Source organism: Taudactylus pleione, unplaced genomic scaffold (genome assembly GCF_031769625.1).
Source record: "Taudactylus pleione unplaced genomic scaffold, aTauple2 ptg000211l, whole genome shotgun sequence".
NCBI classification, from domain to species: Eukaryota; Metazoa; Chordata; class Amphibia; order Anura; family Myobatrachidae; genus Taudactylus; species Taudactylus pleione.
In genome coordinates, this window is record NW_028284613.1 from 5,481,664 (window position 1) to 5,503,933 (window position 22,270).

Sequence of the window (22,270 nt, forward strand, 5' to 3'; positions counted from 1 at the left end):
TCTATGGATGCCAACACACTTTGCACAAAGAGACTGACTACCAGCAGAAGTACAAACAATGGTATCACCACAATGTCACTGATAATCACAAAAAAAGAACAGTAGTACTGTGCAGATGCTGTCCCGATGTTGGAACCTTTGGAAGTAGAATATATGGGAGTATATGTAATAGGCTGTGGACTGCAGGCATCAGCGATTTCCGTGCGAGACTGCCTGAAGTAGCGGTCATTTATAAGGCAAAACCACGGAACTCACCGAAGCCTGCAGTCCACAACCTATTACATTTACCCCATGGTCTTGTAATTTGTCGATTGATAGTGTAATCCTCTGTAGAAGTTATGTACCAGCTACAGATGGGCAAAGCTAGTTTGTTGCTCATAGCGTGACCTTCAGGCTTCTGAGTCACGCCTTGGAACATTGCGTGATGGCTGTACTAGGGCGCACCGTGGAGTTCTACAACGTAAGAGAATCCATGGCATGTAATACACTGCTTAACTGCTGGGTGGCGAGTGCTCCACTGATGACATTTATACTACTGAATACCATACTGTAGGTGTGGTTAGATATCCCTGACAAGCGGGCCAATCACGGTCACGCAGTGTACAGTGTTTGCATGTTGCATGTTCGCACAACCAATCGTTTTAATAATATCTCAGAAGCTCGTTGAATGGGACGCAAATCAGTACATATACAGTACTGTACAGTACAGTGTAACTGCCGTGTTGTTATGACAGTATAACCGATACATTAATGAGACTCATGCACAGCTATCAATGAGACGGGATGAATTATTATTCACTAATGGTGGGGTTATGTGTTTACATGTACTAGTATAATATTTGGAAAGGAAGACACATTTTTATTATTATCATTAGTATTATTATTATTATTATGCTTCCCTCACTGCGCTCTCCCTAACGGCAGCGGGTGGGGGGACGCACAAGGATTCAGTAGATGGATGTGAAAGCCTTCTTGGCCTAGTGGTTAACACTGCCTAATAAATCCGTTAAATTGATTTAATATAATAAGCCCATCAATGTATTAATTATATACTTCAATTTGTATAGCTAAGGATAATGAGCCTGATTCTGACAAATCTCTTTTCATGTATACAAATAACGAGTTTTACCATACAGTGCATGCTCAATAGTGAATTTACATATTTTTGTATAACTACAGAGGTGATCCAAAGGTTGAAGTATTTAAAAGATTGGGCACAAGCATCAGATGAACATACGTCCCAATGGTTACCGCTGGGGGACGCAGACTGGAATTGCAATCTATGCAATTCCAATGGGCATTCTTGACAGTGACTGGGGGGTGGCTTTACTTACATACTCCTGTCTATAGTAATCTATACTCCTATAGATAAACATATACAGACTCCTATACATGGATATACATACATATTCCCTTTCATAGTGGAAAAAATGCCACCTATTTATTTATACTATACACATCAGAGGTTTTCAACTGCTGTGCCGCGGGCAGTTGTGAAGTCTGCCGCAGAGCCGCCAGTCACATTAAAGAAGTGCCTGAGCTCCTCTGGGAGTCACCAAGCCAGCCCATGGCCAGTCAGCCACTGCGGACAGCTCTGCACTGTAGGAACCCACAGCTGATGACTGACAGGTGGGCAGTATGATTTCATTTTGGGGGAAGCAATGTGGTTTATAATTTTTTCTGTGTGTCCAGCAATGTGTTGTTGTTTTTTTTGTCTTTGTGGGGGCCAATGTTATTTTTATTCTTTGGGGGCCAATGTAATTTTTTTTCTATGGGGGGGCCAATGTTATTTTTATTCTTTGGGGGCCAATGTTATTTTTTTTCTGTGGGGGCCAATGTAGTGTGTTTTACATATAAAAACACCCACATACAGACCCATGTACATACTATAATTGCACATATATTCAATAGAGATGAGTGATTCAGATTCTGTGGAATCTGAAACACTTCGAACATCGGGGATCCGAGTCCACCGGAGCTGAGGCTCAGGTGTTCCCGCCTGACTTGAATCCCACTACGAGGTCGAATTTGTTTCTATTTAAGGCTTGGCGCCATTTCACTGTTCACTCGCACTCTGCGCACTGCTCTTCAATGTCTCTCTGCAAATGTTAAAGTGGCTGTGTCCAGAGTGGCTGTGCTGGTAACTGTGGTGACTGTAGGGGGCACACTGCACGCTGATGTATGCTGCACTATTCTGCTGATAAAATTGGCTGTAGCCTGTGTGCACACTACAGACTCACAAATGGCTGTGCTGTTAAGTGACTGTGGATAGGGGAACACACTGCACGATGTATGCTGCGCTACTCTGCTGATTAAAGTGGCTGTAGCCTGTGACCAGACTCCAGACTCACAAGTGGCTGTGCTGTTAAGCAGTGGTGTCCTTACCTGACATCGCACCTGGTGCAGGTCGGGAGGACAGCCAACCTTCACTGTGCACAGAGCAGCGGCGCAATGGAAAATCAGGGGTCCTGGCCTTGCAGGGGGGATGTGGCCCCGCGAGCCGTACCCCCGGGTTTTTTTACACCGGGGGTGCTGGAGGTGCAGGCTGCCCCTGGGGATCAGCCTGTTTGAGTGCCTGCTCCCTCACTGTGCTATGAGCCGAGTGCTGCACATCATGCAGCACCTGGCTCCTGTCACTGAGGGGGAGCCAGCACTTTGGTGTCACCCCATAGCTGGTTGCACCCAGTGCTGCCCGCACCCCCTTGTGACGCCAGTGCTGTTAAGTGACTGTGTGTAGGGGGGCACACTGCACGGCACGCTGATGTATGTTCCGCTATACTCTGCTGATTAAAGTGGTTGTGTCCAGACTCACAAGTGGCTGTGTGTACAAGGCATGCTGATGTATGCTGTGCTGTACTCATGCCCATCTGCTCCAGTGTAACAAAAAAAAAGTAAAATAATATTTTTTGAAAAAGTATAAAAAAAGTAAAAAGTAATTAATAAAAGTAAAAAATAGTTAATAAAAGTAAAAAAAACCTGTTTTTTGTGCTGTATCCCACTATGTACTGTATACAAGCACTGTGATTCCTTGGGCCTTAGCCCTCTGTGTATACAAGCACTGTGACTCCTTGGGCCATAGCCCTCTGTGTATACAAGCACTGTGACTCCTTGGGCCTTAGCCCTCTATGTATACAAGCACCTTGACTCCTTGAGTTGTAGCCCTTTGTGAATACTATATACAAGCACCATGACTCCTTTACCCATAGCCCAATGTGTATACAAGCACTGTGACTCCTTGGGCCATAGCCCTCTGTGTATACAAGTACTGTGACTCCTTGGGCCATAGCCCTCTGTGTATACAAGCACTGTGACTCCTTGGGCCTTAGCCCTCCGTGTATACAAGCACCTTGACTCCTTGAGCTGTAGCCCTTTGTGAATACTATATACAAGCACCGTGACTCCTTTACCCATAGCCCAATGTGTATACAAGCACTGTGACTCCTTGGGCCATAGCCCTCTGTGTATACAAGTACTGTGACTCCTTGGGCCATAGCCCTCTGTGTATACAAGTAGTTACTCCTTGGGCTGTACCCCTCTGTGTATACAAGCACTGTGACTCCTTGGGCCACAGCCCTCTGTGTATACAAGCACTGTGACTCCTTAGGCCATAGCCCTCTGTGTATACAAGTATTGTGACTCCTTGGGCTGTAGCCCACTGTGTATACAAGTATTGTGACTCTGCTGGCCGGGTGGGAGGGCCCAAGGACAATTCCATCTTGCACTAGCTTTCATTTCTGCCACTGCTGTGTGGCAATGTTTCATAGATGTGCTGCTGCTCTGTTGCTTAGTAACCAGCCAGCTCACTGCAGCCTTTGGCCAATAATGGTAAAAACAATATTGTGAGCTGTGAGAAGGTCTAAAATGACTGGAAATGACTGGAAATTAATGTTATTGAGGTTATGAGGTTAAATTATGTGATTTTAGCTTTTTTTTTGTCAACTTTTGTAAAAACTCCAAATCCAAAACCAGTCATGGTGGTTTGGCAATTCCAAATCCAAATCCAGCAAAAATGGTCTGGTGCATATCTCTAATATTCATATATACAGACATATTGCAGGTACATACAATAAAACATAGAAATACACACACATACAGACACTTATATACACAAACACTTATACTTATACACAGAAAATAGGGTATGTGGCCTATCGAGGGGTGTGGCCTTGCTGGAATGCTGCGCCCACAAGCCATGCACTGTTTTCGTCATACTGGATGCTTCCCCAGCACTGGACAGCCTCCCAGCCTCTTCAAGAGCCGGCACTGTATATATAGATGGATGACGCGTGCACCCCTGCTCAGCTATGCAGAGCAGCGGTGTTAGCGTGTCCTCCCCAACTTCCTCCCGCCTGCAGGACACTGTGGCCTGCGGGTGGGACAGCAAGACAGTGCCTCTAAAACGGGACTGTCCCGCTGAAATAGGAACAGTTTGGAGGTATGCAGTTGCACGATGCAAACTTCAACTGGCTCCACCTTCTTATTTACAGTTATGTATAATAACACAGCACTGCGAGGAAGAGCCCATTTGACAGCAGGGAGGGGGCATGGCCAGGCCCCCTGGTGCTCTGACAGGTGTTAATCTCCACCAACGGCTGGGCTGAAAAGACATGTTGTCCAATCAGTGCTGACTGTGGTGACAGGGTAGAGAGGAGCATGACTTCCATTGTCAGGGGAAATGTCCGGAGCTAGCTGTGCATGCGCTTGGTAATAAGGAGGTGGCAGTGTGGTGGGTGCCTGGTTACTGAGGGCTCGTCTCCGCACAAGTAATGCTGGCATGTCCAGGGGTAAAATCAGGTGGGCACAGGCAGTGGAGTCACCTCTCCAGCCCCACGCCTCCCTCCACTGCAGTGCCAGCTGAGCGTGTTGCGCTGGCCCTGCATGTATTCCCTGAATGCAGGGGTGGTGAATAATCCAAATAGACCCCACCCTGTCAGGTTGAAAAAGCTGGATATACCCCAATTGGGGTCTATTTGGATTATTCACCACCCCTGCATTCATGGGACTTCAACACAGATCCACACCGTGAAATTTGGAGGACTCCAAGTGCAGCATATCAAGTGTGTATGTCAATAGGAGTTCCCCCTATCGGTGTAAGGATACCTATAACTATACCATGAAAAATCCTATTTGCTACTGAATTAAATGCCATCTGTCACCAGTTGACTATATGGTACAGCTACAGTGAATTTCATAAATAATACTGTCTATTTTTGAGACCAACTTTATCCAGGAGCACTACAGGAACAGCTGTCTCATGCTTATTTAGATGTGCAACATTGTCCTATCAATTCAGGCTGATGATTTACAGCATTTTTATATATTTTATATTTATATTAATTGTCTTTGTTATATGTGTTTTATTAAAGTAATGAATTGTCTATGCATTTAGACTCACATAAATGTATTCGTATCATCAATAGCGCTACTATTCTTTGTGTTTATATATATGTTTCATGGGCCTGACTAGCCCTATTTAGTAGCAGCTTGGAATTGACAGCCCATTTTAGCGCCTGTACCCAACTTGCTTGGTAATTTCTATTGAAATCTGTGTCCCCTGTTGTTTGGATTCTTTTCTTTTTCATATATATTTTCTGTTTTGAGTTATCACTTTGCTTCTCATCGTGCAGGACTTACCCTTGTGTTGTGGTACATAACCCTGTTTTTTAGGGCACATCCTTATTACATATGTACACAAACATGTTGCATTTGTACATGGTTTAGGTTGATATTGCATTATTGCGAGGACTTTGCAATTGCGTTTCTTGCTGAATCAAGGCCTATATCATTAAATATGGTAGGGAAAATAACGTTCTAGTTCTTCTATGTCCTATAGTGCCATTCCGCAGGCCAAGAAAGTAATACTGAATTCCTTGATCCTTCAAGAATTGAAATCTCTCTGAACAAAAAGTGACTTTTGGACCTTCAACCCACCAGCACTAATTTCTAGGCTCTGTATAGGTGAAGCTTCTTCTGCAAACATATAATTTTAAACTTTTTATTGTTGTTTGAAAAGATTACAATAGAAAAAGGTGTCTTTCTCAAAATGTTTATTATTTATTTCCTTAGGACAAGATTGAGTTAGAGAGTATGACATGTTCCAAAAACATTGTGAGTAGAATGTGCATCATTCCACGTTCATTGTTTGTATGCTCCACAATTTCTCTATAGAAGGCAAGTATATAATACTACATTTTTGTTAGGTTACTGTAGCAGAACATAGATACATTAAGGGAATCGGTATGTAATGCCGGCGGCTATTTAGATCAAATACCGACAGCGGCAGCCCGGCGGTTCAAAATCCCGACACCTCGACGTAAGTACCCTAACCCTCCCCTCTCCCCCAACCCTCCCTTAGCGTTGCCTAACCCTATCCCCTCCCCATGAGTACCTAAACCTAACCCTCCGGGGGGTTGCCTAACCCCCCATCCCCGGGCTAAGTGTATACTTACCCAGCAGAGAGGACGGGCGTTCTGGTGTCTGGATTAACATAGGCGTAAGTATTTCAACGCCTATGTTAAATCCCTTTCCGGGATTACGCTGTCGGGATTGATGGCCGCCGGTCTCATAACTACACCCCACATTAAGTTATCTTCCCTAGTAACAGTCTAAAAATTACCATTGAAATTGCATGGATCTCCATGCAATTTCGATCTTTTAGAGGTGGTCGAAGGTAGGCAAGTCACTATGCCCTCCATGTTGCTAACCACACCCAATGGCGCAGACCACACACCCTGGGCAGACAACCCCCACATCGCTGGTCACACCCCTCATCAGTATTCATCCCCCCGCTGTGCTGGACCTACCTCCTGTGGCAGTACACAATAGGCCCTTCACGGCACTGAAGGGATTAACCCTTATGCCGTGGTACCATTTTTAAAAGGACCTTTAGGCGCAGGGCGTCACGCATGTGTTTGAACATGTTATATTCAATGTGCTGTGCGCAGTTGTGGAAATGTACTGTTAAATGTACAGCCTATGCACTTATAAGGACTGTATAATGTTATTTTGTTTTAGAAGGCTGTAACATTTAGAACCAAATGGCTTTTGAGACATTCTTACCTCCTAGTGATATGTTAATTATCCTGACGTAGTGGCCAAACCCTTCATTTCCAGCACTTTCATTGAAATGCACTGCAGGGGGCTCCAGTGTGCCTCTGTGTATAATACCAAGCAAGTTTGGGAAAAACTATTTATTTGTGTTTAAGAAGCTCCTATTGGGTGGAAATTTCTAAGAACTTAGACGGTGTTAAGATTGTAAATAAACCAAACTGGTTTTAGTCATAGACATGTGAAAGGACAAATGCCATTGAAAATTTGCATTATATTTACCTTTTCAGAGATAGTATATGCTAACTCAGTTTGTGCTTCAGGAAAGCCAACTTTTTTTTTGGGTGGTGATGAGGAAATTATGTTAGTATCTTTAAAATGTAAGATGTGTTTATTTATATTTTGTAAGCTAGCATGATTGGCTAAAAGGAACACGGGGCGGATTTACCCCCTGTGGTAATGTGTATTGGAGTGGCATAAAAGGGCATGTGAGCCCTGTATGTGTGTACCTTTTGAACATCAAGACTGCAGTAACATCTCTGTATGCTGTACCCCCTTAAAGCTGAGGGAAGAGTCTTTTTCAAGACTATTGAGCAATAAACATCTTTTCCTGACTACGACTGCATCTGAATCCTGCGACAACAGAATTGCACTAAACGCTATTCCGTTCTCCAGCTGTTCTGGATTGAGCCCAAGCTTCTCCCAGCTCAAGCCCTCTGCCAGCTACCGTTTATAGTGTGATTCATTGAAAGGAATCAGGGGGAATCAGCCGACACCAACCAGGAAGTGTGACCACAGCTCGTCGACACATACGCAGCAGGAACGGTTCCAGGTGCCGGAGGTAGGACCCTGGTTGTACAAAAGAAGTGGTTCCAAACACCGATTGAAGGAGTTTGGTGGTAGCAGCATCGTTACATGCCCATTGCACAGTGGCCAGAGTTAGTAACAGGCGGTTACTGACTGTAAGCGGGAATCCCTGATACCCCAAAACCCAGTGGGGATCGAACCCAATCTGTGATCGGGTGTCGAGCTGAGGTCATCCAGTCACACATGCATTTGTAGCATTTCCTACTACATTGATGATTGGACAGCAGTGCTAATTTTAATTCACAATCTTGTCGTAGTCACACATTTTTTGTCAATATTTTCGTGAGAGGTGATCACTTTTCAGATAAGAAACACTTTTCACATATCCTGACAGTAATTAAACACCTTTTGTAATCTTTTTCCTTTTTTCACTTGACCATCTGTGTTCATTTTAATAGGTATTGATAACTGTGGTCTATTGGTGCTATATATTTTTTTAAATTATCTTAAAAAGCTACATTTTATCAATAAGTTAAGAATGTGCCTCAACTATATAGCATTCTTTTTCTGTTCTGCTATACCATTGTACTATTTGCTCTTGGGTGCACCTCCCCCCTTCCCTATCTATTTTTGATAGAGTAGTGATCAAACATACAATTTTCACATTACAGAGAAATTACCTCATGATTGATATATTACTTTCATGTTATCAGTGAATTGCTAGCTCCTGTGCAGCCTCTTTTTCTCCTCCTCCGCCTACCTCCCTCATCAGGGGCGTATTAAGAGAGGAGGGGTCCTGTATTCACTCCCCGTCCGGGGCTCCCTCCTCTCTCCTCGAATTGACAGCAGCAGACTCTGGGTACTAGTCTGTGCCCAAAGTCTACTGTGCATGCACATGTCACCAAGAAAATGGCGCGGCAACTATTTTCCCAGTGATTTCCTACTGTGCATGCGCAAAACACCGGGAAAATGGCCGTGGTGGACATTTTCCAGATGTTTTGTATAGCCCTACTCTGTGGGACTTCGGAGAGGTGTGTATATATATATATATATATATATATATATATATAAAAGAAGTATGGGTGCAGGGTGAGCAACACTAACCCTACACCCATTATATATACGCCCCTGCCCCTCATATGTGAACTCTAAACCCCATAAGGCTTTCCAATCGTACAAGCTACAATCAATACTGTTTGCTAATAGAGTTTTGTCACCATTTGACTTTAAGGACAGTATTGCAACACCCAGTAACTAATAAAAATGTTTTTTGCTGACTTGAAAGTGCATGGTTTATAACGGAAATGTCTGCATATTCTTATTGTTAGCAATTTATAATGGGATGCAGTCATAATGTCATCATTTACAATGTTGACCACCATAATCATTTATGACGTCTGCATTGTTGAAATGACGACATAGAACATGTCTACATCTGTAGAATGGTGATGTTCATAATGTCATCATCTGAAATATTGACATATGACATGCCGACATTCTCAGAGACTCGACAGTTAAGGTGCATACACATGGAACGATTCACTCAATGAACGACATCATCCCGTGTGTACCCGGCAGGTGTGTGCTCAGTGTCGTTAACGACACTGAGCACAAACACTGAACAAAATCAAGAATGATTTTGTTCAGTGCTAGGCTCCCTCCCTGATCAGCGAACATGTTCAACCTGACAATATCGTCAGGTTGGACGGAAGGTTCAGGCGATGAACGTTAACAACCAACTACAAACGGAAGCACGCATTGGTAGTTATCATTCGTTTTGGGGCTGACACTGAACTTATTTTTAGGACGACTGAACAATAACGATATCTATATCGTTCAGTCGTCAAAAAAATTGTTGCGTGTGTACGCACCTTTAGAGCTAAGCTGGGTATACACGGTACAACTTAAATGGACGATATCGATCATATCGTTAATTTTTTGGCCACCAACGAAGTGCAATGCGCAGGCACGTATGGTCGATATCGATATCAACCATTGCCCGTGCATGCAGGCCAACCTGGTCGATATCGATATAGTAATAGGGACCCCCGATCATTGATCGCGGGTTGTTATAGTCGTTGGTGGGTAAATGGTGTGCTGGATGATCGATATCGATCGTCCAGCTCACCCGGGAGAACGAACAACGATATTGTTATGATGGTTGATCGTCCCCTGTGTACGCACCATTAGAATGCAGGAGGGGAATGTCAGGGTGCGGAAGGGGAATGTTAAGGTTAGGCTGCGGGGGAGGAGAGAGCTAGGGTTAGGCTGCGGGAGGGGAGGTTATGGATAGGCTGCGGGAGGGGAGGTTACATATAGGCTGCGGGAGGGAAGGTTACGGATAGGCTGCGGGAGGGGAGGGCTAGGGTTAGGCTGCGGCAGGGGAGGTTAAGGTTAGGCTGCGGTAGGGGAGATTAGGGTTAGGATGCAGGAGGGGAGGTTAAGCTGCAGGACGGTAGGTTAAGGTTAGGCTGCAGGAGGGGTGGTTAGGGTTAGGCTGTGAGAGGAGCAGTTAGGGTTAGGCTGTGGGAAGGGAGGTTACGGTTAAGCTGTGGGAGGGGAGGTTAGGGTTAGGCTGCGGCGGAGGAGAGGGCTAGGGTTAGGCTGTGGGTGGGGAGGTTAAGGTTAGGCTGCAGGAGGGGAGGTTAAGGTTAGGCTGCAGGAGGGGCGGTTAGGGTTAGGCTGTGGGAAGGGAGGTTATGGTTAGGCTGTGGGAGGGGAGGTTAGGGTTAGGCTGCGGGGGAGGAGAGGGCTAGGGTTAGGCTGCGGGTGGGGATGTTAAGGTTAGGCTGCAGGAGGGGAGGTTAAGGTTAGGCTGCAGGAGGGGAGGCTAGGATTAGGCTATGGGAGGGGAGGTTAGGGACAGGCTGTGGAAGTGGAGAGGAGTTAGGCACTAGGGGTAGGGGTTAGTGTTACTCACCAACAGAATTGCCACGAGATTAGCAGGAACCAATCGTCAAGTGATCGCTGAACCTGGAAGATTCCTTTGGAGCAGCCGGACGCTCCAACTATGGTAAGGTTTCCCTGGACCACCAGGAATGTTTTGTCCACATTCTAGTCATTTGGACATTTCATCAATGTCGACATAATGAATGAATGACAACGTGGTCAATGTCGATATGCCAAGCATATTAACATGCTGACATTATGAATGTTGACAAAATATACATAACCCATTTAAAACAGATGACCATCATTTTCTAATATGTAAATGTGTGAAATTCCACACTCATGGTGTAGCTTATACTGCATGCATTGGAGAGGCTTTATGTCTTTAGTATTTGTTTACTGATTTTTCTGGAGTAGCTCTTCTTATCCGTGAAAAAATTCTCTTGAGGAGAAGTGCATAGTACCTGGAAGTCAGTTGTCTTTGCCATGTCTTGCCTGCATTTGCTGTTGATGCAACAGCAAATTCATAATATTTATGTTATTTATGTTATGCGAACGGCACCATCCACATGTCAACAGTATGTAATATCGTAGCAAAATAAATGTTAAATGTAAAAAGTGCCATCTAATATGAAATTCGTGTATATGTCTTAAGAGGCACTCTTAAAACCCAACGTCTGCCGCTGTCGTCATACAGCATCGATAACACTGCGCGACAGTGAAAATAATTTTGACGAGAAAATAGTTACTTCTAATCCATCTAATAGTACTGCAGTTTGCAAATGTGCAAATGGGATCCTTTGGCTCTGTAATAACCCTCTACAATCGTTATCAATTTACCTCTGTAGAACGTTTTTCGTCAAAATATTATTATATATGTACATACCTCCCAACATTGGCGGTCCAGTGGTAAGGACATCCATGTGCCCCCGAAAAAGGGGCATGGCCTATCAGAAAGGGGGCGTGTCCTTATAACACACCCCCAGACCCTAGAAATGCCGTGCACATGCGCACCCACTATATATATTTTATTTTATTTTATCCAATGTTATTAATGGAGAACAGACAAGTTTAATTTCATGGAGGATTGGCTTGGTGTTATCCCTTGTTTCTAAATTAAAAAAAACTGCAGATAAAACTGAGGGAGATGTATGAAGGGATTTAGGTAACGGGCCAAAAATTGTTGTACAGGGATTACCAGAAGATGTTATTCTGGACCTTATTGACAGATGTAATTTAAAGTCCTTATCAATAGTCGTTATCCAAAGTCGCTTTAATAAAGCAGGAACTACTTTGAGTGTATCAGTCTAGGACAAAATGTCACCACAAAATGCCTGCCAGTAGCTGGGAATCCTCTATATAAGGCTGTGACCTGTATTGTGACATCACAATGCATGCAGGCAGCCGCTAGAGATGGCTGTAGCTCAGATTAGCTCTGGGCCCTGCCTGCCACATTAGTTAATTGCTGTGAGGGGTGGTGCTGATGCAGAACCTCCCTTGTCATACTCCTGAGATTTGATATAAAAATGATTAGAATAATACAAAGAAGATATTAATAACTTTTAAACATCTTCTTTGTTTATTGTAACAATTTTTATAGTTAAAACTCGCAAGGTTTGTGGAGCTCCCTGGGACTGCAGAGAGACGAGAGATGAGGCAGCAACAGCTCAGCCTTGCTTCTGTATAGTCAGATACAGCTTGCAAAGCTGGGGGTGTGGCCACACCATGGGCAGTAAGCTACCCAGAAAGTGAGCGAATAGAGGCATGCCGCTGAGTATAGGGAGGCGTGCCTTGCGCACTGATGGACACCTTGGATGTGTCATGTGACCCGGAAGTGCACTGCAGTGTTTAGAGATCGAAACTCAGTCAGCAGAAGCAAGAGAAGACACAGTGGTGCAGGTAGGAGAATCAATGGACACTGAAGCTTAGTTTAGGGAGAGGAGAGTTACAGTAAGTAGGGGGTGAGACACGCTCCCAGCACTCAGACCCAACTCCATGTGTGCCTCCCCAGCCCTTGACCTCACCGCACGTCACTGCTGTAAGCTCATTAGGGCAAGGCCAGATTTACCTTTTGTTTAATGACGTTGTATGTATTTTGTTTATAAAAACAGACAAAGTGGATAGATTGTATCCCTAGCCTGACAAAGCCCGCTACGGCGGGTGAAACGCATTGCACTGCGGGAAGCTTTTTGAACACTGACACGCTTGCCAATCACAGCCTGTCAGAAGTTTGCCGGGGAACATATTATTGTTCATATCACATCCAGCACAGGCTGCTCCAACAGCACTTGTAGACAGAAGGAGAGCGCTCCTATTTCTCCTCTGCTCCGGACTCAGACTAGGGGAAGGATTGAGCTCCTTCATCTATTGCCGAGGGAGACAGATAGCGCTAACTGCTGTCAATCTAACCGGGTGAGTAAACCGCCGATCAGGCATGTCACCCGCTGAATCTATACAGACACTTGTGAATTTGTGTTGTTTCTCCTGTGTACCTTGTGACTGGATTTTTTGGGTCACTAATAACATTCAATTGTAAACGTGCTTTTCTACCACTTGGAGCACCGTGGGGCAAACAGGAAGATCCTGTATACCTGCTCTTCTTCATTGTACAGCCCATTTGGGGAGAAACAAGCACTACAAGTTTGAATGTTTGTTGGTCCTGTTATTGTATTGATCCATGTTATATACTGGTACTAGGTTTTTTTTGCAAAATTAAGAAGCACTGCCCTTCAATTTTAGTGCTTTATAGTGCTACCTTATTAACAACTGCACTGGTCATATATTATTTTTAATTAATAAGATTTAAATAAATCCTTATAATTGTATGAAATTGTCTTTTATATTCATTATTCTATTTACCAATTTTTTCCATAGTCACATTGGGTGTGTGTGCTGGTTCTCTCTGTTTTTATTGTATTTATAGTGGGTAGGGTAGCGCACATGCTTCCAGCAGCCCCCCGCTATTTTTCCAGTGTTTGATTCTATTTTTGGCACAGCCCCATTTTCTTCTATTTTGTCTGTCATAATCCCTTCATTGTGCAGCACTGTGTAGTATGTCAGCACGTGAAAGATAATATAATCTTCAGATTTACGGTGCATACACATGGTACGATTAAAATGGACGATATGAACGATATCCATCATATTGTGCATTTTTAATTGGCCAACGACCTGCGATGTGCGGGCATGTATGGACAATAACGATATCGTCCATCACCCATTCATGCAGGCCAACCTGGTCGATATCGACCAGGTTACTATAGGGACCCGCGATCGTTGATCAGGGGTCATTGGCCATTGTTGGTGGGTACATGGTGTGCTGGATGTTCAATATCGAACATCCAGCACACCCGGGAGATCGCACAACAATATTGTTACCGTTGTCAATCGTCCCGTGTGTATGCACCATAAGGAGTATTTCACACATGCCGGTTTTGGCTGGCTGGCCGGCCGGCTTTTTTCAGGTACTCAGTGCCTTTCATGAGCAGCGGCTTTGAGCCGCTTTTTATGTGAGGGTTTTTTTTTTCCTATTGGGCATGCGCAGCAGCTGCTACACAAGCCCGCACGGCAGAAGCCAGCGTGTGTGAAAGGAAACCTCGTTTCCTTCACACTACTGGCGTGCAGGGACGGCACGGACACGGCACAGCACCGTCCTGCATAGTAGTTTTTTCCGGCTATATCACGGCGACTGTGCCGTGTGAAAGGAGCCTGTCCTTTTCCTGCAGTACTATATTTCACAGCCGGTTAAATACTGGGCAGGCTTTTTGCCGCCCGGTCAAAACCGGCATGTGTGAAATAGCCCTAAGGCTTGTTTATCTGATTAATGGAAATATAAAAGGAATGGATTCTGATGTGATATAATTGACTCTGTAACCCAATAGCAGGAATTATTCTCAAGTCCGTGTTAAGTACTGTGGGGACCGCTAACTGAAAAGCTGCCAGCACGCTCCAGACCGCTGCCAGTGAGAGATAAATGGGAACGTTATCCTAATATAGGCCAACTCATTACACATTGGGAATATATTTATTTTGTCATCTGAATAGAATTGAGAAAAGGAAAAATTATTGGCTTTGATCTTTTTCCATCTTTTAAATGTGCACTCATTTGTAGGTATTACTCATTTGCTGTAATATTTTTAGATTTGTTTATTTTTTATACCATAATATATATTTATATACTGTAAAGAACCCAATGCTCCTCCTTTCTTTCTAACCTTCTTATCACAGCTCCTCTAAATATATAACATGTTATATGGGGCAGGTATTTGTGTTTCTATGTTTGTAATTGTATCAGTTTTATTTGCAATTTGAAGTAATTAGAAAATTGGAAAAATTATTTGCAGTTTCTTAAACACTGGCCATGAAATCCGCCTAATAGTACTGCTGGCTGAAAATGTGCAATTGGGATCCTTTTTGCTCTGTAGTAATTCACTATATGTTATCAATTTACATCTATAGTACTCCCCCCATGGTTTTCTCAAAAATACTATTATATATGTATACAGTTTGCCGCTTTGCACTTTTGTCATCTTCTCCTCCCCCTTACTCCATTATCCTATATATTATTTTTATTTGGACTTGCTCCTATCTGCCCACCATCCCTATATAGTTATTTAATTTGGGCCTGGTACTCTCTCTCCCCCTCATCCCCAATAATATTTGTATTTATTTGTGTCTATACCTGCTTACCCTTTTCTCCTATGTATTTTTTTTTTCATTTGGGGCTGGTTTTCTTTAACCCCCCCCATATATATTTTTTTCTTTGTTTCAGTGTTATCAACAGAGAAGTTTAATTTCATAAAGGATTAGCTCTGTGTTATCAACTTGCCTCCCAATTCATCCATGTGAGTGGCAGCTGGTCTGCCGAAGATTTGAAGTGTGTGTACAGTGACACGGTCCTTTCAGCAGACATACATCTGAGATCTGCTGCAAAATTGGACAGCTGTGTAGGCCTAAAGCCAATATAGATTGGCTGTTGAATGATCTGCGACCAGATCTCCAGTGGGATTGTGTCAACAGTCTGGTCTGGAGTGGCAGGATCCCTGGAGGATTGGACAAGTGTATAACCATCTTAAGTTATGCAGTGTCACATGGATTAATAATTTGTTTTATCCATTGTTTCTAAATTAAAACTACAGATAAAACTGAAGGAGATGTAGGAAGGGATAAGGGTAACAGGCCAAAAGTTGTAATATAGTCCTTACCTGATGATGTTATTCAGATTTTGTTGTTCAAGACCTTATTAGAAGATGTAATGCAAAGTCCTTATCAGTAGTCGTTATCCAAAGTTGCTTAAATAAAGCAGGAACTACTTTGAGTGTATCAGTCTAGGACAAAATGTTACCACAAAATGGCTGCCAGTAGCTGGGCATCCTCTATATAGGGCTGTGACCTGTATTGTGACATCACAATGCATGAAGGCAGCAGTTAGAGATGGCTGTAGCTCAGATCAGCACTGGGCCCTACCGGCCACATTTCTATAAGATCAGTAAATGTTTGCGAGGGCTGGTGCTTCCTTGGTACCTGCAGTTGATGCTGCTCATAGGATACATAAATCCTAGCTTTGTATCCCACAACCAGAAAGGATGGAGACCCAGTTATTACTATTTTAAGGTTTCTACAAGGCCTTGTTCTGGTATTGTGTCTCATCATGTCACCTATGTCACACCATCAGTAGCAGCACAGATAAGACATTCCCCAAGGATTAAGCCACTGCCTTATAATAACAAAACACTTTCACGTCCATCTGCTTCCATTGTTATAAACTATAACCCTGTGCGACAGTGGAATGTTTCCAACATGAAAATAGTTACAGCTAATTGATCGCATTATGTGAAGAATTAATATGACATCTCTGTTAGGCTATGGGCCGTATTCAACTAGTTTCGCCTCAGCGAAAAAGTTCCGCCTACCCAGCTTTTCGATCGTGTTTTGAACGTGAAAAGTTATCATGCGCATCCCCGTTTTTCGCCCTATTCAATTACTAACCAGGCAAAACTGGCGAATGCAGAACAGGCAGAAAGTACTGTTAGAATAGGGGAAATCAGTCTGAACCCCCTGCACTAACATTGGAGATCAATGTAGAAGTGTTCCAATAGCCATAATAAAACTATTTGGGGTACTGAAGTTGTTTAAATTCCTTGTTATTGGCGTCCCTGTAAAAGTGGTGAAGAATGGCATTAAGCAGTATTTTTTGGGGAAAAAAAAGTAGTCTTGTCAAATTTGGGGTACTTGAAAATGGGTGCTAGCATATTTTAAAAAGTCTCTAAAGTGAAGTTTAAAAAAATGTGAAAAACACATCTGTTGCATGCACCTGCAAACCCCAAAACAGCTGCGCCATCCTTGCAGACCCCTAAGAAGGCCATTTTGCTAGTTTTTGTGCTTGTCCCCCCACGTTGTACTTTTTCGTCCCCAAAATGAAAGTACTTTTTCAGGGTGTTCTTATGTTTTTTTACAGGATTTGTTGACACAGTTGTCCTTTGGGGGGCTGTCCTAAGGGTTCTGAGTGGTTTCCCCACTTTTACACCCCAAAATAAAATGTTTCCACTTCTTTTCTCCTGCTATTCTTAGGTAAATCTTTTTCGCCTATTCCATTGCATTGACTTTCCGTGTATGCGAAAACCGCCTGGAATTGAATTTGGAAATAAGTTCCGACCACATGAAAAGCCGCAGTCGGCGATACTTTTTCGCGGAAAACAGCTTTTCGCTTCTAATTGAATACAGCCCTTTACCTCAGAACCGAGAGCTATTTGTAATGAAGGAATGTTGGCATCTAGAGAATATATTGGTTGGCAATCCTTAATACAGAATGCTGAATCATTGTAGGCCAAGGAGAAAACGTCCATCACTGTCCCCTGGTTCATCGTAACAGAATTCTTCTGCCCACTTTACACAGCAAACTCGGACTTAAGAAGAACTCCGTAAAGGGGATGAACAAAGATGGAGATGCTTCAAATACTGGAGAGGAATATTTCCAATTCTGAGTGAGGCCAAATTTAAGGAAAGAATCTTTGTTCATCCGCAAATTCGTCAACTTCTTAAGGATGAAAACTTTGACAGAGTCCTTCTGGCGAATGAGAAAACACCATGGGAAGCCTGTAAGGGTGCTGTTTATGGCTTCTTGGGTAACAGAGGGGCTGGAAGCTATATTGCGATTGTTAACAACCTTCTAGGAAAGTATAATCAATTAGGCTGCAAACATGTCACTCAAAATGCACTCGCGACTCCTATCCGGACTTCTACCCCGACACCTGCGGTGCAGTGAGTGGCAAACACGGTGAGAGATTCCACTAAAGCTGGGTACACACGTCGGCCAGTGTGTACCCGCGTTGTTCACTGACATATTGCATCGGCTGTGCTCACAGCTGATGGACAGATACATCTGCAGACATATTTGTCCATCGGTAGGTGTGTACGGGCTATCAGCAGACCGCCCGTACACACACAGCGGCAACCGGGAGGTGGGGGGCGGGACACGTCCCCAACCCAGCTGCTGGGTCCGGCCACCAAGACCCGAGGGAACAAGCAGATGATGGCCATTCAGTGTGTATGAACGACCATCATGTGCAGCTATATCTGTCAGGTGTGTACCCACCTTAAGACATTTCATCAATGGAAGGAAGATTATCAGGGTAGGTGGAACGCTTCTATGCTTGCTGACTACTGTTGGACAGTGACCAGAGATGCCCCAGAAGAGGAGGACAAGCAAAGATAAAGTGCTCTCATGAACAGGCCACTATTTGAGGTAGTACTTTTGGTTGGTGTATGTTATTATTTACAACTGATTGAATTGAAACAACTTAATGTATTAAGAAAATATTATTTTAACATTGATTTTCACTGTGACTATATTATTGGAGTACATTTAGCACAAATAGTGTAGCTCAAAAACTAGAGCTAATAAAAACAGTCATTGTTTTTTTTTTCTTGACCTCAGATTAGTAAATTACTATTTTTAGAAAAGACAACAAATTAAAAAGTATTTCTTTGTAGCACCTTTGTAGCATTTCTTTGTAATAATAATAATTCCCTTTGTTGTGTATCAGGTGTTCCCCAAACCTCTTACACTGTAAGCTTATTAGTAGAGGGCCAGATTTATCTTTTGTTTCATTTTGTTGTATGTTATTTTTATTTATGTCATAATCCCTTCATTGTGCAGCGCTGTGTAGTATATCAGCACACTACAAATGAAAGATAATATTAGAAACTCCTGCTTAAGGCTGGTTTATCTGATTAATGGACATATAAAAGGTAAGGGCTATGATGTGGTATAACAATGAACACTCTTGAACATTACAATTAATAATAATTTGCAAATCACCTTTCAGCACTCATCAGTAAATGAAATAGCAAATATTTCTTCCAACATAAATGGTAACCGAAAAAATTTTGTTAAAATAATCTTATGGCTGATTTTACACTCATAGTTCGTCGGTAGGATACAAATACACTTACATTGTTCATTTCCTTTGCTTTACTTGCAATGCATATTGGTAGCTGCTCAACCACCTTGGTAATGCCACTCAGGTGCATGAAAGGGAGGGGTTAGTCTATACAAGAAACAACAAAAGGTATTCCCCAGCACTCTGTATGATATCAGCAATAAGATTTGAAAAACTACATGGTGGCAGATAATTCAGAGATCTCAGTGCACATAAACGCACCACGCATATTAGCAACTTTACACAATATTCTCTTACTCAAATTTCCTAAAAGGTTCCTTAGTATAAAGGCTAATATTAGGTTTATTCGTTATTGTATAATGTTATAAAATGCATGTATTTGATATCTAAGGTTTAGTATGTAGTAGCCACATCGTGTTCGGTGCTATTCTAAACCACATTTTATTTGCAGATCTCTGGTTCCAACGGCAAGGAGAACGCAACATGCGTCTGCAAGTTATGGATTATAGAGAATTATGTGTTAGAATGTACTTTGTATGTAGTGTCTATTGATTAGTTAAAACACACACAAAGAGCCATTGGAGGGCTGAACTACCATTGTACCAACTGACCTATGACAGAAGAACCAAGAATAAGAAGAATCAATAGGATTATGCCAACTCGTTTCTATTGTATTGCCTACTCTCTGTAAGGGTATATATTCAGTAGGGAGTCATCATATTCTTTCTGTTGACGGAGGCTTCACCTTTGATGCCGGAAAACTGGATCCAGAGCACCTGCGTAATGTATTGACTGTACCTTGTTTATGTATAATCTTTTGCGCCAATTGTATTTAGATCAAGTCATGTAACTATCTGCTTTTTGGTGAATAATATCTTTTTGTGCTTTGGAACCACAATCAAAGTCTGGAAAGCAATTATTTCTTGCGCGACCTATAACGCTAAATAGCAACATTTAGGGTGGATAGGTAAGTAGGAATTAATAGCAGCACACCAGTGAAAGACTAAAGCTGTTAGTAAGTGTTAATATTAATAAATCAAAAGCTATGCATTAGAGGGTGATACACAGATGAAGGGTGTAATTAAAATGCTAAATAAAGTAGTATTAGTAGAAAATAAGTATTAATAAAGTGCTAAATAGAGTGTTCTAGTGTGCCACCCCAAAGAAGTCCAGCCATACCAACCCAGGGAGCACCACGCCACAAACTCATCCCCAAAAATAACATACAAATCTGGGGCATATAATTGCCCGATATAAGGCCACATAATAATGGCACATACACAAACATATCTAAAAATGATAGTCAGCTTACCTTGGAGTCACCCCTAGGTCCTCCTAATGGCACTACAGGAACCAGCATGTCCTCCAAACGCTGGTCCCATCTATGCCTCTCAGACTTGCAATGCATATTGGTAGCTGGTCAATCACCTTAGTAATTCCACTCAGGTGCATGAAAGGGAGGGGTTAGTCTATACAAGAAACAACAAAAAGGTATCCCTGTGCTGCCCTGGGGTGGCTGGCCTTTGCTTGCTTTTTAGGGTTCCGCTCCCCAGACTTAGAAGTAGGAAGCTCCAATATCAAAGTCAGAGATGCCGTGATGTGGCTCGGAGGCTTACACATATTTTTGCAAATATATGCAACTAAGATCTCTGAATTATCTACCACCATGTAGTTTTTCAAATCTTAATGCTGATATCACTTGGAGTTCTGGGGGATACCTTTTGTTGTTTCTTTACTTTACAATGATACAGGTGGCATTTTTGTATTATAACAAAGAAAAAATGTCAACAGTATTGCAACATCTAGTACATAATTAAATTTTTGTTTTGTTAACTTGAAGGTGCATTATTTATAATGGAAATGTCTGCATATTCTTATTGTTAGCAATTTATAACGGGATGCAGGTACAATGTCATAGAACATGTCTACATCAAAGTGACATCTGAAATGTTAACATGTGAAATGCTGACATTCTCAGAGTGTTGACACTTTAAAGGTGCCCACACACATACCGATCTGCACACGATCCCACGATTTCCCCTGAACTCTCCCCCGGCAGCTCCTACACACGATTTGGAGTAAAAAGCATCCAATCTGACTTAAGATCTATCATGCATCTTAACTTTTTTTTTTTTTTTCCCCCAGTGCATTTTGTCCCAGATTGTCAGATCTGCCCTACTGCATGGCAGATCTGACGATGCGATGTGCGACCAGCGGGGACGCGCATCGCATCGTGATCGTGAGTTAGGACTCACGATTTCCTCACGATTTGGCCATATTTTACACGATCTGTTGTCTCGATTCGTCGGAATCGGCAAGATCGTGTAAAATATCGCTGTGTGTGTGGGCACCTTAAGAGGTAGGCTGCGAGAGGGGTGTGTTAGGATTAGGCTGCGAAGGGGTATGTTAGGATTAGGCACTAGTTTGAGGTTTAGGAGTAATGCTGGGTACACACTAAACTATGTGTACACAGCACAATCTCGTTTGTGACAGGACCCGGCGTCAGCAAGTGCATCACAGCATTCAGAGCATGGCCCCAGCTGACTATATCACCCGTCAGACATGCATGCAGGTTCAACGAACGATGTCACTGACCATGTGCGGGAGCACACAGTCAGAGACATAGCTGGTACACACTGGGCGATGACAATATGTCGTCCAATCCGTCGGATCGGACGACATATCGTTTAATGTGTACCTGGTTTTAGCGTTACTAACCAACAGAACCATTGCACCTGGAAGATACCACTGAAGCAGCCGAACCCGCCAAATAAGGTAAGTCTACCCTGGACCACCAGGGATGTTTTATTCACATTCTAGTCATGTGGACATGGTGAATGTTAATGTGGTCAATGTCAATATGCCAAGCATATCGACATGCTGTATGTCAACATTGACCATGTTGACATGAATGTAGACAAATTATACTCAACCGATTTAAACCAATTAAATTTTTTTATATTTAATAAGAGGCTTTATGTCTTTAGTATCTGTTTACTGATTTTTCTGGAGTACCTCTGCATATCTGTGATAAAATGCTCTTGAGGAGAAGTGCATAGTACCTGGAAGTCAGGTGTCCTTGCCATGGGTTTCTTGCATTTGATGTTGATGCAACAGTAAATTCA